Genomic DNA, 16,046 nt, shown 5'->3' on the forward strand with positions numbered 1-16,046 from the left:
TTCTGGCATTTGTTCTTCCTGCTGGTATACCATGTGCATCGAATGTAAAGAAATGACTTAGCTTTTTTTATTCGGTTTACCTAAGAACTATTTCCTGTGAGTGGCCACCCTCCAAGGTTTACTGAGCCTGACATTTAGCGTGAACATCAGGGCTTCGAGCAATCGCCTCTGTCCGTGTCTGGATGAGGGACCTGGTGGCTCCCGTGTGTTACGTGAAAGCGACATGCAGCTCGCTGTGACTTGCCATGCTCCTGAGCGCAAACCAGGCGATTCCAGCATGGAGTGGTGCCCATCTTCAACCTGCAGAATTAATACGTCTAATCAAAACGTTAAATCAGTCGTTTCCTTAGAGAATCAGCCGTCTGAAACGTTCTAGGTAAATGCTGTTTGCCGCTGGTACCGCAATTATGCTTTGTTGCTTCCCGTTTGAAAGTTTTCATTTATTTCCATTTCTTATTTGTTCATTAAAGCTTTTTCTTCCAAATGTTGAGTTCAGTCCAGGGCAGCTTCCCTGTTGTGTGAATTAAAATGTGGAACATTGAAACACAGGCCAGGTGAGATGATTGGATAGACAACCTCACTCTATTCGTTTACCCCCCAGCCCACAAAAATGGAAAAAAAAAAAATCAAACTTACCTCTACTTTTTTCCTTCGGGACATTTTCTTTTTGAATTACAGAGTTCCCTTAAATTCAGGTTCTTCTACTGGAAGATCCTTGGTTCTTGTAGGAGATTAAAGGAAAACCTTTTCCTGTGTGCGGCTCTATGTCCTGTATTCATCATTTGCTTTTATATTATGCAAATCCTCTTTAGCTTTGAGGATGCCATGAAACATTTTATAACTGCAGACAAATGTGACACTATGGTTAGTGTTGATAGATCTAAAGAAAAATGAGATGTATTTCAGATTAATAAATCTGAGTAATGACTGTAGGGTGTAGCCGGGTTTATTTAGACACTATTCTTTGTCAATGAAATGGTCTTAGGGACAACTTGAGACTAATTGATCATTTGTCTGATGCATCGATCCTTCCTCGATTCAGTAAAACCTGGAGTAACCTTAATGCTATGTACAAGCGAAGGTTGTGATTGCGAAGTGAAATGATGTCATAAAACATCCAGAAAATTGCACTGCGTAGACATCAAGAACTAACTAGCTGCCGTGAATATTTGTTAAGTAAATTAAGGAATCTTGTCCTATTTCTGACACATCAGGAAAACTCTCTGTGTGTGAATAAAAAAAAGGAGACAGGTCACTTAACCTTCTTCTACATTGCCTAATTTTAAGTCCTGTGTGAAATGGGAAGGAGTACCCCCCCCCCCAGAGTACTCCCGGGGTTATAGGGGTTGTGGATGATGTGATTAGTTCTCTCTAGTTATAGTCTAGCAGCGGCACAGGTTGGGGGCCTGGGGTGAGGACAGGCCTCGAGCCAGGCTCTGACGCCGGCGGGGCGGCCAGCTTCTGCAGGGCTTGGGAGAAGGGCTGTGCGGCTGTCTCCCCTGAGCTTGGACAGTGAGAGGGTCGCTGTGGAGAAAGCAATGAGGACTCTAATGGAGTCAAGGTTGAAGGATGAATAAGACAGTGGAATGGGGTCTAAAACCTTTGGGAATAAGCCACGTTTAGATTTATGTTACTCTTGACCTGTATTGCCACAGTAAAGTCTTGTCTAAGGATTTTTGAGTTGTTTCATCTACAGTGATGTGGAGTATGAGCAAAGGGCCCCTGGGCCATGGTTTTAAAGGCAGGAAGTGCATGCTTTTGTGAGCGGTGGGAAGGAAGCTCTCGGGGGGATGGTAAAATTCAAGAGCTAAGTCCTGGTTTTGAGGTATGGCTCCATTCCTCCCATGGAGATTCACTTTTTGTTGCCAATCTTAGTAAATCTTGTTCTATTTTATTGCAGAAGTGTTTTTTTTTTTCTTTTAAACTCTTAACCTCAGTTGTTTGTAAAGGTGATATACCCCATCAAACCATAGAAACATGCTTTCACTCAATATAGCTTTAAGAAACGTAGTGCATCAGGAATTGGGCCTACCAAATCAAAACCCCATGGTTTTTGCCCTGAGGAGTTGTGGTAGATTGAAAAGAATTTTTTACAGCTTCTCTCAGAGGGGTGGGCTCCCTCTCCCAACCCCCACCCTCTGCCTTGTGACTTGCTTTGACTGACAGAAGCCAGCAAAAGTGACAGGGGCTCTGATCTGGGCCTCAGGAGGCCTTCAGCTTCCATTCTTACTCCGGTGGAATTGGGGACAGCCATGTGAAGGTGCTGGCATTTGCCTTTTGAAGTCACATGGAGACCACAACCAGCCTCAAGTGCTGGCAGTGTTAGGAAAGCTACCCAAGTCCTCACAGCCCCGTTGACCCCCTGAATCACCAAAGCACACATATCGGCACAATGGAACAGCCTTCAGCCTGGAGAGGAAGAGACTTGCCACAACATGGATGAACCTGGAGGACATTAAGCTAAGTGAAATAAGCCAGGCAGAGAAAGACACGTTGCATGACTTCATTTATATGTGGAATCTAAGACAGTCGAAGTCATAGAACCAGAGAGCAAACTGGTGGCTGCCAGGGGCCGGAGGGCGCAGGGCGGTGATGGTCAAAGGGCGTGGGGTTTCATTTGTGCAGAGACCTGATGGCTAACAACGTGAAGACAGTTAACGAGACTCTTGCATGCTTGAGATTTGCTGAGAGGGACCACCTTATTCACATGTACACACACATGTGCACACTGAGCCATTTCAGGAAAGACCAGCTTCAAATGAGGCACACAGTTGCCCATAGGAGCTAATTTTTTTCTGTTTTTCTTTACTAAGTTTGGCGATGATGTGTTATGATCAATAACTAACTGACACAGAAGATTATCGCTTTTTGAAATGGAAGACAGACTTGAGAAACAAGCACATACATTACAAAGTAATGGCATTATAAAGGAAACACACAGAATGGCAGAATGTGAGCCTCCTCTCAGGGGTGCGCATGTGTCCTTGCAGCAGTCTGCTGAGTTTGACATTGCCTGCTTCCTACACTCAGTCTGTCCCTAGACTCCCAGTTACCTTCTTCCTTTCTGTGGCTCTTACTTGCTCTGCTCTCGCCTTGAAAGTTGGGGGCCTCTCCCAAAATTGCACGCTTACCTGGTGTCTTTTCATTCTGGAAACTTCAAGATTTGCTTGTGAGCTTCCTCTACGGCCTCTATGCTGAGCACCATAAATTCTCTACAGTCTGTTATTTATCCAATAATAGACATTCCAACTGGATTGCTTCCAAGTCATGATAAATTCAAGATGCCTATAAAACAATGTTACATAATATTTATTTAGTGCTTGCTCAGAGCCCGGGGGTTTAATTAATTGGTAAGTCTTAACTCATTTAATTCTCGTAGCATCCTGAGAAAGTAGGTCAGAGTGACCTGCGTTTAGACGTGAGCCTCAGGGAGTCAGGGAACGTGCTCAGGGTGGGGCTGTCGGTAGGTGGCAGTGTCCTTCGGGTCTCTGCGTCATAGAGCTCCCTCGTCAGTGCACCCTCCCAAGTCAGAAGACAGGGACTAAACGAGTGACACTTAATCAGCCCCCAGCACTTGCCTCTCGCATAGTTTGTAACCTGCACCTTCCCACGGCCATCGTCCAATGTCAGGCTCCCCTCTCCTGCTCTGGACTCACTCAGCAGTCGTCTCGCTGGTTTCCTTGCCTTCAGTACCCGCCTTCGTAGGGCAGCCATGTGACTACTAGCAACACAAACTCCCCAGGGCCCATCTGATCACACAGCCCCGTGGGTGTCTCCCCATCATGTAACTCATACGGTCACACGTGAAGTGCTGGTTTTGGCATATGCCCCAAGGCTTTCGTGAGTTCCTCTCTGCCTTGGGGAGGAGCTGTGCATCTTAGACTCGCTGACTACCTGTGCTCAGGCTCATCTTCCTTCACTGCTCCTCCTGCCTGGGAGCCCGAGCACACGGAGTTCAGTTGGTCATGGTGCAGTGTGCATGTATTTAGGCCACGCGCTCGGCCTTTCCCCTTACTTGGAACGCCCTCCCTGCCGCAGTTGCCCCACCACGCACACCCTTCCATGCACTGCTGCTCTTCCCAGAGACCCGTCGAATCTCAGGCAAGGGTTCGCTTTCCCTGAAGCCTTCCCTGGGTCTTCAAGCTGACGTAGAAGGCCCTTCTCTGTTACCACTGAGTGTTGATGCGTAGCCATCTACGTAACACACGTCTGGCGGTATTAACTTTTCTCATCTGGTCTCTTTCTTGAAGGCAGAGATAGCTCACAGTTTATCACATACATGTGTATCCATGACATAAATTGCAGTGCCTATTAGAGTAGGCCCTTAAGTATACGTAGAATGAAGGAAATATGAAAACACCCTGCTACAAGTCTGTGGTGACAAAGGCTTCCTGGATCCTTTCTCTCCTAGCTCATCGCCGACTCAGATAATTCATTCTCCCTCCTGGATTTCTGTGCTTCTGTAGGAAGCATGCACACACGCGTGTATGTGTGCCCACGTGTGCGATGTGTGCCCGCGCACGAGCACACCTGCCGTGAGGCTGGGACTCAGTGAGGAAACGGCTGTGACCTTATCCTAAAACGGGAGTGCAGCAGTTTTATTCAGGGCAAAGGCAATTTGCAGTCTTTCCGTGACACATTTCTAGCAAAAGGCATTGTGATCATTTCCACGGGATGAGGAGACTGTCTGTCTGAGCTCTCTACTTTGACCCAGGGGTTCACCACCTGTGATAAAATGCAATAAATAGGCAGACTTTGAAATAATGTCAGCTCCGAGATGTTAGGAGACGAATAGCAGGCCATGTCCTGAACAGGAGGTTAATTGCCGAAACACAAAGCCTCCCTCAGGGAAGTGCTGCCTGGGATGTGACCTTTAACCCCAGGGCACGAAAATCCCAGTGCTTGTCATCAGATAGTCTAATTGCATGCTCTGTGCTAGAACTTCTTTATCACAAAGAATTTGAAATCCTCTAATTAGCTAGGATTTAAAAAGCAAACAAAATTGAAATGTCAAAGGTCAGTACAAACAGAAAGGAAGACCCGGAAGCCTGGAGGAAGAGGAAGCAGGAATCGGAGCATTGAAGGAGAGCTACTTAGCCAAGTCCGGTCTTTAAAAAAACTAAGGCAGCAATTATGAATAATTATAGTGACTAGGGTTTCAGGTCTGCGAGGGGTTACAAAAGCATGGCTTGGCATTTCAGCGAGTAATTTCAACACACTTGAAGCGTATGCTTTAGAAAGAAATTATTAAAGCTGAATTGTGGCTTTTTATCTATAAACATGATTTCTCTATTAAAGTAGTTTGATTTCTTAAAATAGTCTTAATGTTTGTAGGTCCTGCACCATGGTGCAGTGTGCATGTATTTTTTTCCATTATCTAAAACTGCGTGGATTCAGAGTTCCCTGCACACTTGATCAGTTCTTCAGAGGGAGTGGCCAGATTCTGTGCCATTTTTCCCCAGTATGTGCGTCTGCTTCGTCTTTGTCATGCATACAAATGAATTTTCATTGTCATTTAGAAGGTTGTTTAAAGAGGAAAACAGGAAATTTCCACACCCATGTCCTAAGTTTCTAGCTGGACTCCTTATATTCAGACTCACGCGTGTTCTCTCACAACGAGAGTTCTTATGAAAATCTTTTCATGAGAACTTTTCATGAAATCCTTTCGAGGTTCTTGCGACTGGTCTTAGCCTCAGTCCTGGGGGCCTAGTGTGCCATCCTCTGCCCAGGCTGGTCTGGCCCTCAGCGCCCAGAGCCTGCGCTGTCTGGTTAGGCTCCCGACTGGTCTTCTAGCTTCTCCATGCTCCCTGAGATGCCCTGCTGTGCCCAGCATCCCAGGTGATGCTCTGGGCAAAGCTCTCTGTGGTCCCCATCTTGCTATGACCAGTGACCTCATCTCCTGCTACTCTATTGTTGCTCCGGCCACTAAGTCCCCTTTGCTTCCCCAGCAATGCCTGTGCCTCGGGTTTTGGTCATTTGTGTTGGCCATTCCTCTGCCTTGGGGTGGCTCTCCACAAGCATCCCTGTGGCTCGTTCCTTCACTTTCCTTCCTGCTTGCAACGACCTCACCCACCCAGCCACCCTGCGGGAAATAATGACAAATAATCACACTGCCCATCTCCAGCCTGTCTCCTCTTGCATCCTGACCTGCTCTGACGATCTCTTGTGCATTTTTTTCCTACCTAATAAACAAAACTGCACCTCTACTCATTGTTTCTGTCCCTTCCGTAACAGCAAGAACACCTTGCTGTTACAGAAGATAGGTGCTCCAGGAAAACTTGCTGAAATCTTTACCGAATAAAAACACTGTGAATTTGGTTCCTCCTTTTACCGCTGGCTGGCTGGCCTTTAACGATTATTTTCACTCTTCAGGAGCTAGTTTTTGGTTTGGTTGGTTTTCTCACTACTAGGGAAATGCCTAGCTCTCTTGCATCTAGAACACGCGTGACACCACCCTTCCGCCTCACAGTACTGGCGGAATGCAAGCTCCCCGGGGCAGGAACCAGAGGGTCCCTGGCCCATGCTCCATCACCAGTGCGTCTCTCAGTCTGGCGTGTCGTAGGCCCTCAGTATTTCTGAAGTAAATGAGTTTTGCTGAAATATTGTTGAGTGATTTATGACATATTGATATGCAGAGTAAGAGTTACAGAGTGGTATGCATGATATGATAAAGCATTTGTAGAATGAAATCAGAAAGCATTCTGAGTGTTTACATTTGTTTAGTATGTTTGTATAGGAAAAGTAAGGATTTATTACTTATTAATTTTCAATATTTAACACAAGAAAGTGAATTGGATATGGAAGTGGGGAAACCATTAATTATATTTTAGACACTTCTGATTTTTAAATTATAACAAGCAGCTATTATTTCTATAATTTAAATGACTGAGAGAAGTCTTAGGTGTAACACAAATAGGTAGCTTGAAAGAAATAGAGAACTTTTAAAAGCTTACTTATTATCTCGTTACTTTCGACAAAGTGTTTAGAAGACAGAAACAATAAAATTATGATAATAATATATAGATAGTAACAAGAAATGCCAAATGCAAGACAATATTTGCATCTACAGAAAATCAGTAAAAATAAAATGGAGTATAAGACCATTTTCCTCATTTTGAATATTAAATGTGCTTCCCCTTATAAGTATAACATGAGAAACTTGCTTAGTTACATAGTTCTCACTGCATTTCTACAACTTTATGTTCTGGCAAACTTTTAATGTTTTCAAATTGGAGAGTAAGTAATTTTTTTGGAGGAGTGTTTCCCTTGCTCTATTAGGAACAATTAATTATTCATTCTATGTATTTAATCTATATGATTATGATTTGTCCTATATACAGGCATACCTTAATGGAAACAGTAGCATTTTATAATTGTGTTCATGCCTGTAACCGCTGGGCTGGCTTTAACTTCTTGAGGTCAAGAGCAACGCCATTTTATTCCTAAATGCCCAAAGTCTAATATAATGTGTGGCAGCAATAAATGCTTAATCTATGCTAAATTAGAATATGCAGTATGTGGTCTCTTGCTATGGAGGGGAATAATTGAATAATATTGAGCATGTTTAGTTTTTACTTAAGCGACTAGAAGAAATCTAGCACATTCTACATACAGGGTGGGGCAAAGTAGGTTTAGAATTGGGAGTCACAAAACATGGAGTTTATTCTTGCATTATTATTTATTAGTGATTGTATTATTTTCTGCATGAACAACTGCAAACCTGCTTTTGCCCCACCCTGTATCCTGATTTCAGCAGAAAGTTAGGACTAAGGCTTAAAATTAGAGGTGGCCATCCTGCATGCTGGAACCAACCTCCCCCAGTCGGAGCCGGAGCCTGTGGCAGGTGCTCATCTTTGGCACCACGGCTTTTATCTTCCACAGCCATCCCGAGTCTTCAAATTCGGTGCCAAAATCTGCTCTTAAAAAAGGCATAAAATTCATCAGTGGCGATTTGACAATGTGCTATCTCATTGACATGAATTTTCTTTGTAAGAATTCTCACATTATAAAAAGACTTTCTTTCCTACTAAAAAAGTTCAAGCACAAAAAAAGAAGTGATTTTGTGGGTCTATGAGGTATGTTCTACATTCTCTCTAGTCTTGGACACATATTTAATAGGTATCCAAAGCTTATTGTGATGTTTTAAGTCCCCTGTAGCATAATTGTGTAATACCTTCACAGGTGGAGCATTTACCTTTATATGATATAAGAAGAAAAGCACACTATTACACATCTCCCAAAACAGTGTATAACACTCATGATTCATTCATTCAAACAATCAATTTTGAGTGCTTTTTATATTCCAAACACTATTTTAGTCTCAGATACAACAATAAATAAAATAGAACAAACCCATATCCCTATGAAGTTTAAATTCTACAGTAGGAAAGTAAAAATAAAGAAATAGCAATAGTTTATGTGTAGTAAGTTTAATCAGAGATGAATAAATCGGGATTGGGGGTAGAGAGCGATGAAGTGGAAGACGATGTTGTTCAACATAAAACCACAACAAACTGTGTCCAGATTTGGAGGTATTGTTTTGATTGAACAAGGAATACTTTTATTTAGAAAAGATGGGGCAACTACCCTTCTTTGGTTCAAGAGTCCAATGAGCTGATGTCTATATAACTCGATTATACGACTAACATCAGAAATGTAATTATAGTATACCTTTAGGGGTTTAATGTGTTTTGCCAGCATTCCCAGATATCGGGGCCCAATTTTTGACTGTGATTATTAGGAAAAATTAGAAATCCATAACTTTAGGTCACAAAGAGCCATTTTATCATTTTTTTCCATGTTTATTTTGATGCTCTCTTGGTAGGGCCATACATGTTTCAGATTGTTATGTCATCTTGGAGGATCGGCATCTTTTTCCTTATGCAACTTCTATGGAATGAAATTGTGTACCCCCAAAATTCAGGTGTTGAAACTCTAACTGTAGTACCTCAGAATGTTATTATACTTGGAGATGGAGCCTTTAAGGAGACAGTTTAAAAGGAGGCTGTTAGGGTAGACCCTCCCACACTCCAAGTGGTCTCCTTAGAAGAGGAGGAAAGTTGGACACGCAGAAATCTGGCATGCACGCACTCAGAGGAGAGACCACATGAGAACACATGGAGAAGGTGGCCTTTGCAAGCCAAGGTGAGAAGCAGCTCAGGAGAGACCAAACAAGTCAACACCTTGATCCTAGGCTTCTAGCCTCCAGCATTGTGAGAAAATTGTCTGTTGTGTAAGCTGCCCCATCTGCGGTATTTTGTTATGATACTATGCTGTGGAGAAAACTGTGTCCCCCACAATTTGTACATTGAAGCTCTAACCCTCAAAGCAATGGCATTTGGAGATAGGGCTACAAGGAGATAATTAAGTTTAAACTAAGTCATGAGGGTGGAGCCCTCAATCAATGGGATTGGTATTCTTGTAAGAGGAGACACCAGCAAGCAAGCTGCTCGCTCCCTCTCATCCCACCTGTGAGAACACAATGCGATGGTGATATCTGTAAACAGGGGTGAAAACTCTTATCAGAGACCAAAGCTGCCAGCACTTTTGCTTTGGACTTCCCAGCCTCCAGAATGATGAGGAAATAAGTCTTTGTTGTTTAAACCGCCTGTCTATGTTATTTTGTCACGACAGCCTGAGGAGGCATAAACAGACCTTGCAGATTCATACAACAGTGCCCTCTTTCTTTCTGATGATGTCTCTTGTTCTCAAGATTACTTGGTCTAATGTAGATACTCCAGCTTTCTTTTGATTAGTGTTAGAATGGCATGTCTTCCCCTATCCCTTCACTTCTAACTTGTTGGGATCTTTTTCTAAAGTAGGTTTCTTGTGGACAACATCTAGGTGGGGGGGGTGGGGTTGGTCCATTTCGAATCTTTATTTTTTAATTGATATATTTAGACCATTCACATTTAAAGTGCTTATTGATATACTACTTGTTTTTAATATCTACCATATTTGTAATTTTTAAATTTATTCTGTCTCCTACTTAATCCTCACTTTCTGCCTTACCTGATTTTAACTGAACATTTATATCATTCCATCTCCTTTCTTACTATATCAATTATATCTATTTTTTTAAGTTAGTGTTTTAGATTTCATGATATACGTTTTAAACTAATGTAAGTCCACTTTTAAACATGCTGCTTTGTGTGCAGTGCAGGAGTCTTACAACAGACCATTCCCATTCCCTTCCTTTCCTGCCTTGGGACGTTTCTGACTTTCCTCAGCCACATCGAGTCCACTAAGGAGCCTGTCAAAGCCATTCTTTTTTGCTGCTGTTGTTATCATGTTTTGGCTTCATGCATTTCCTTTTGATTCTTCTACATAATTTCCATCTCTCTGTATACGCTGCCCATTGGTTATTGCTTATTGTTCGCTTTTTCCATTGAACTTTTTTATTCATGATCACAGGTAATTACAACCCATGTGTTTTATCTAGTTCTGTTTCTGATGATTCCTCTGTCTCTGCAGGTTGTGTTTTTTTCTAGTCTTTTGGCACATCTTGTCATTTTTTGTTGAAAGCTGGGTATTTTGTATGGGGTAACATGAACTTAGATAGATGGTCTTTCAATGGCCGGGTGTGGGGAGATTCTGTGCTCCCAATTCCAGTAACTTTTACAGCTTCTGGGTCCATAACGAGAGTTCTATCCCAACATAGGAATCATAGACAGCTCAAGGCCTGTCCTGAGCAGAGAACACTGGTCTAACCAGAAATGACATTGCCAGTATGTGTTGCCAGATGGTCCCACAATGGCTAGTGCAAAGATACTTAGAAACTGATAGAAACCCCTATTAGTTCTCTGACCCCTGGAACATAAGCTGTTATGATAGAAAAGGACAAGAAGTTACCCTTGGATGTGTTTTTATGGTCCATGGACAATAGGCCAAAAGTAGCACCACGTCTCTGAGGAAACAGTAGAGACTGGTACCATTGTTGAAGCCTTCAGAGATGCAGGGTGGCACTTCCTGCCGCATCCCAATTTTAAATCTGTTGTCACAGCAAAAGCCAGATGGTCTAGTGAGAATGACAGGCAATTATTGCAGACTTAATCAGATGGTACTATCAATTGTAGCTGAGCGTCTGGGGGTGCTGTCTGTATTTTAGCAAATCAACATAGCCTCTGGCACCTGGTATTCGGCTCCTGGTCTAGCAAAGGCTTTCCTTCTGCTGTTTCCAGTTAAGGAAGCAGCAGCCGTTTGCTTTTGGAGGGACGAGGGTGTAGCTGCACTGAACGGCCTCAGAGCTGCGTCAACCCTTCAGCTCCCAGTCGCGATCAAGTGCAGAGCTACCTTGATTAGTTTGAAGTCCCACTGAACATTACAGTATTTTGTATAATGACATTAAGTTAATTGGGCCCAGTGAGCAGGATGTAGAAAATACTGTGAATGCCTCAAAAAGATAAATGCATCCCAGAAAGTACAAAATAAATCTGAGAAGTTCCAGGGTCTGGCCTCATGGCTGGGGTTTTTAAGGGTTTGGGGTGTGTCAGTCTATTGTCTAAGGCAAGAGACAAATGGTCGCTCTTTGACACTCAGCCCGACCCATTTGTTTAGCAGCTGAGCCCGTGGATTGAGTAGGAAAGGCCCGCGTGGCCTGAAGCGTGTGCTGCTCTGACCGGGTGGGTGACGCAAGGTATCTGATGCTCTAGGACGTGACTGTGATGGAGAACCCATCTAGAACACGCGGGGAAACCCCAGCTTTCTCAGTGGATGGGTCGTAGGTACAGAACCTTAGGGTTTTCCCGTGAAGGCCATGCCCTCCTGTCTGCCTGAGGTGTCCCTGGGCTTGCCGCTGAGCCGACCGCACAGTGAGGTGGGGTACCAGGCCCCCGCACCGCTTCGGTCGGTCAGGTCCTGTGAGCGGCGGGTGCCGAGACAGTTAGCGTGCAGGGGTTCATTGGGGGGCACGCGTGCAAAGGACAGAGGGTGGAGGGAGCCTGGTTAACATGTTTTAGGTCACAGCGAAGTGGGGTGCGTAGCCGAGAAGAGACGTGAAGCAGAATGTTGGTAGGAACAGCCGGGGACCGTGGCGCAGCTGCGGGGGCGGGCGCGGGGTGGTGGCGCGCAGGCAGACGGGGGCCGGGGCACAGGCCCGCCGTTCGAGCCGCCGGCCCTGGGCGGCCACAGTTCCCCGCTGGCGCCCCTCTGAGCCCAGTCACCGCTGGGAACACCCCAGAGAGCGCGCCCTGGGTGGGGACGCTGTGGGGCATCCCCGAGGCGAGGCGCGACCTGCGGTGCCTGCTGGCGACTGTCACGGAGGCTTCTAACACAGATCATCTTGCGAGCCCGAGGCTGGGTGGGGGTGGGCCTGTAGGAGGGTTGGTGAGTGAGTTTACGTGGAGCCAAAGGCTGTTTCCGGCCCCAGACTCTTCCAGAGCTGGGCTTGCTTGAGCCTGTGAGGCAGGGCGAGGCCCGCAGACGATGTTTACTCGGTGGCCTGCTTTAAAATTGGAAAGAGAAAGCCCAGGGCACAGAGAGCTCCCTGTTGAACCCTTGTAAACACCCCTGAAATAGCTTTGCGTTGGCATCACCTAGTGCTAAATACTCCATAATAAATGTAAAGGTGGTTAGTTGCTGCTTCAGAAAATTAATTTGTTACATGTTCTCTGACCCTAATGAAAGGAACATTCCTTAGGAGACAACTGGAAAAAAAAAAAAAAAAGCCTGACTCAGAAGATTAATCTGAGCCTAGAAGATGTTAGCAAGTGGATATTTATTTTCAGAGTGTACTGCAGAGAATAAGGTGGGAGAAAGCTGTAAGACCAGTGATTTAACTCCGGGTTTTACTCTAACTGCGCCTTCGTGGTTGGAATGGGGAGGGACGGTAGCTTCCCTCCATTTTCCATGAGTTCCTGTGCTCTTCTTGGTCTGGTCTCGTTTTGACAATGTCAGCCCTGGATTAAACGCTTTAGATTTATTATTTGATAACCTTTTATAATAATGAATTGATATTTCATAAACGGTTCTCCACGAGAATCTTTTGACAAGGTTTATTACATGTACTTTTAGATTTTGCGTATATTTCAAACCACATATTGACATATCTTCAACTAAATCTATGCATATATGTGGATACATGACGGTGATCTAGGTGTAGATGTACACACGTAGCTTAAGATGGAAGTACGGATGCCGACCGCGATGCCAGACATTCCTGTAATGATCCCTATCGGGGAAAACCAGATTTGCAGAGAGGGAAACTTATCCAACTGTGGTTGTGTCAAAATAAACATTAAGCCTTGGCTGTCCAATGAGGGTACCCATCCAGAGGTCTGAATCTCTTGCTCTCGTGAAGTATGTTTTCTTTGACATTTCCAAGCAAGGACTGTGAGAAAATTTACTTGCATTAGCAGTGCACTTTGTAATAGGACATTGGGCTGCAGATCTTGTGACTTTCCTAGGGAGCTGTTTGTTTTTAGGGAAGAGGCAGAGTTACTCTTTGTTGTGGGTGGGACAGTGAACTTTCCTTTGCTCTCTAACTGGCCGATAGAGGACACAACCATTGTTTCCCTTACATGATGCAATTTCCCGGCTTTCTTCAGGAATTGCCATCTATTGCCATGAATCAGCATTTTCCTCTAACTAATTAGGGAAAAATGAGCAATGATCCAATCAAACACAGATTGATATAGTCAATTGCTACTGTCTTCTGCATTTGAAACAGCTTACGGTATAATGAGAAACAGAAAGGAATGTATGCCTCCCACTCTCTCGTTAGAATGGATAAATACAAAGATAAATTGCTTTGATTTGATGTTGTAATTTACTTAAGAACTTTATATATGAGTCATTTTTTTCTAAAGCACAAGTGTTTCATTTTAAAGATATATTGAGATCTTTTCCTGTTAACATGATGTCACATTATCTAAGCAAAACTAAAATTTAAGAAAAACTGAATTTTAACACTTTTATAAACATCCATATCCTTAACCCTTCCCAAGCTCAATATTTAAATAGCTTGCTGGTTCTTTGCTCTCTGGAGCATTGATACTCTACAGCAGCATAAATTTGTACCTAAGAAATTATAAAAATAGTAGCTTTGAGATAAAGCATTCATGAGAATTATATTTAGTAAACTACACTAACTTAAAAAAAGTATTTACAGAGATATAGAAATCATTCATTAATTAAATGTATCTTATTTCATTTTATCTCTTTTAAAATGCAAGTAGTTGTTACAATTATTCCCTATATCCTATGTACTCATTTTGACATAAAACTTTATAGATCAGTTAACTATGAAATGGCTTTATTTTAGTCTGGGAAACATGAATTATTTTAGAAAACAAACAACTTTAAATATAGATAATTAGATCTATGTTAAATAACCTTTGACATTTTAACAGTATTAGATTTCCTAAATTAGAAGTCTTTATTTTTAAATCTGCAATTGCTTGTCTTAAATAAGGCTTTAGAAGTATGATAAACCACAAAATTATTATGATATAGTAATTAGCTGTATGTAAGCACAATTCTTGGGCTGTAGACAGTGTTCAATGGAAGATGGTTTTTTGATAGTATATAACTTTGATGTGATATAACACAGTGGCTGCATAAATCTCAGAAGTCTTACTAATGATAATGATTTCTCATTGCTTAGCATATCTCCAATGAGAAACATTTAGATAAACTTATAGATAGATTTTCACACTACTTACATATAGTCAATAGGGCCAGGTTCTATTCCAGATTATGGGCTCTAATCTTCTTACACAGAATATTATTCTTTTTACATGAATATTGTTTTAAAAACACATGCTTCTAAGATATCTGAATTTATCTTTATTTTTTTTCCTCTCTAGGCATAACTTAAAATTTCTATAGCTGCACCTAAAATTTAAAGGTTTTGCTTATTTCAGGATTCTTACATTCAGAAAACTCAAAGTTTTAAGAGTACTAGATATTGGGAGGATCATGTTACCATAGTAACCCATATCCATGGCCAACCTTTCTGAATATTTAACTTAGTCACTTAACAATTAGGCTGGTGCAATGAGAGGCAAAAATACAGCCAAAAATATTTATACAATATATTGGATGCAAATGCATTTGTTGTTGTTCTTATTTAGAACTCAAATTGCTTGATATTCACTTAAATTAAACTGAATTAGACTAATGCTTTAAAAGCACTTACCTTGCATGTAGTTATGTATTAGGGATTGGGGAAAAAATTAAGCACAATTCTCAAATGCTCCCAGTCCAGTTAGAGAGCCAGCTACTGCAGTCTGAGGCAGGATGGGGTGGCCATCAGCTCCTTTGTGCTATGGAATCACAGGCATCTGGAGGCCAGAGAAAAGGTTCCACACAGAAGGTGCCAGGTGCTTCTGAGAGAACAAACAAAACAGACGAGGGCATATTTGTGATGAACAAGCACTAGGTTCACTGGGAGTGAGGGAAGGAATGGCATAGAGGGAACAGAAGAAGCGACGAAAACCTCAGAATAATGCTGGACAGTAGAATTTGTTAAATTCCAGGCAAAAACAAGTTGTACACTTCTGGCATTGAGCATTTGAAAGTGGGAAGACAAGACTGCAAAAACTTGGAAAATACCTGATTATAAAATCTTAACTAATGATTCTTAAAGAAATTCCCTTTGCTAGCATTCGTGTAGCATGACTTGTCAGTAGAGTTCATATTATACATCTGACCCTTAATCACTCTACCAAACCACTAAGATTAAAAACATGGGGAAAAGGGCCCTATCCTTATGATGCCATTTAACCTTGATGACCTCCTAAAAGTCCCATCTCCAAATACAGTCACATTAGGGGACAGGAATTCAAATGTGAATTTGGGCAGGCACATTTGGGACAATAGCGATGGGAACATAATGTTCTTAAACAGAATTTCGGGAAGGGTGAATGTGCTTTTTAAAGCACCCACTGTCACAGCCATAACTCCCCACTGAATATGACGACAGATGTAATAAGACCTAATATTATAGTGCACATAAATATTATTTCTAAAGGTGCACAATGGAAATATACTCTTAAGAAAAGTTATTTTTATTTTTAATGTAGCGATGGAAAGCATCAGCATTTTTA

General features: G+C 42.5%; 1 non-coding gene across 1 annotated transcript; it reads left to right on the top strand.

Moving 5' to 3' along the window:
- Positions 1-477: 477 nt before the first annotated feature.
- Positions 478-610, top strand: LOC129078961 (small nucleolar RNA SNORA36 family). Its single transcript, XR_008530029.1, has one exon. It is a non-coding gene; the product is annotated as a small nucleolar RNA SNORA36 family (small nucleolar RNA).
- Positions 611-16,046: the final 15,436 nt, after the last annotated feature.

Source organism: Pteronotus mesoamericanus, unplaced genomic scaffold (genome assembly GCF_021234165.1).
Source record: "Pteronotus mesoamericanus isolate MK-2021 breed Mesoamerican mustached bat unplaced genomic scaffold, CSHL_Meso_final contig_74, whole genome shotgun sequence".
NCBI classification, from domain to species: Eukaryota; Metazoa; Chordata; class Mammalia; order Chiroptera; family Mormoopidae; genus Pteronotus; species Pteronotus mesoamericanus.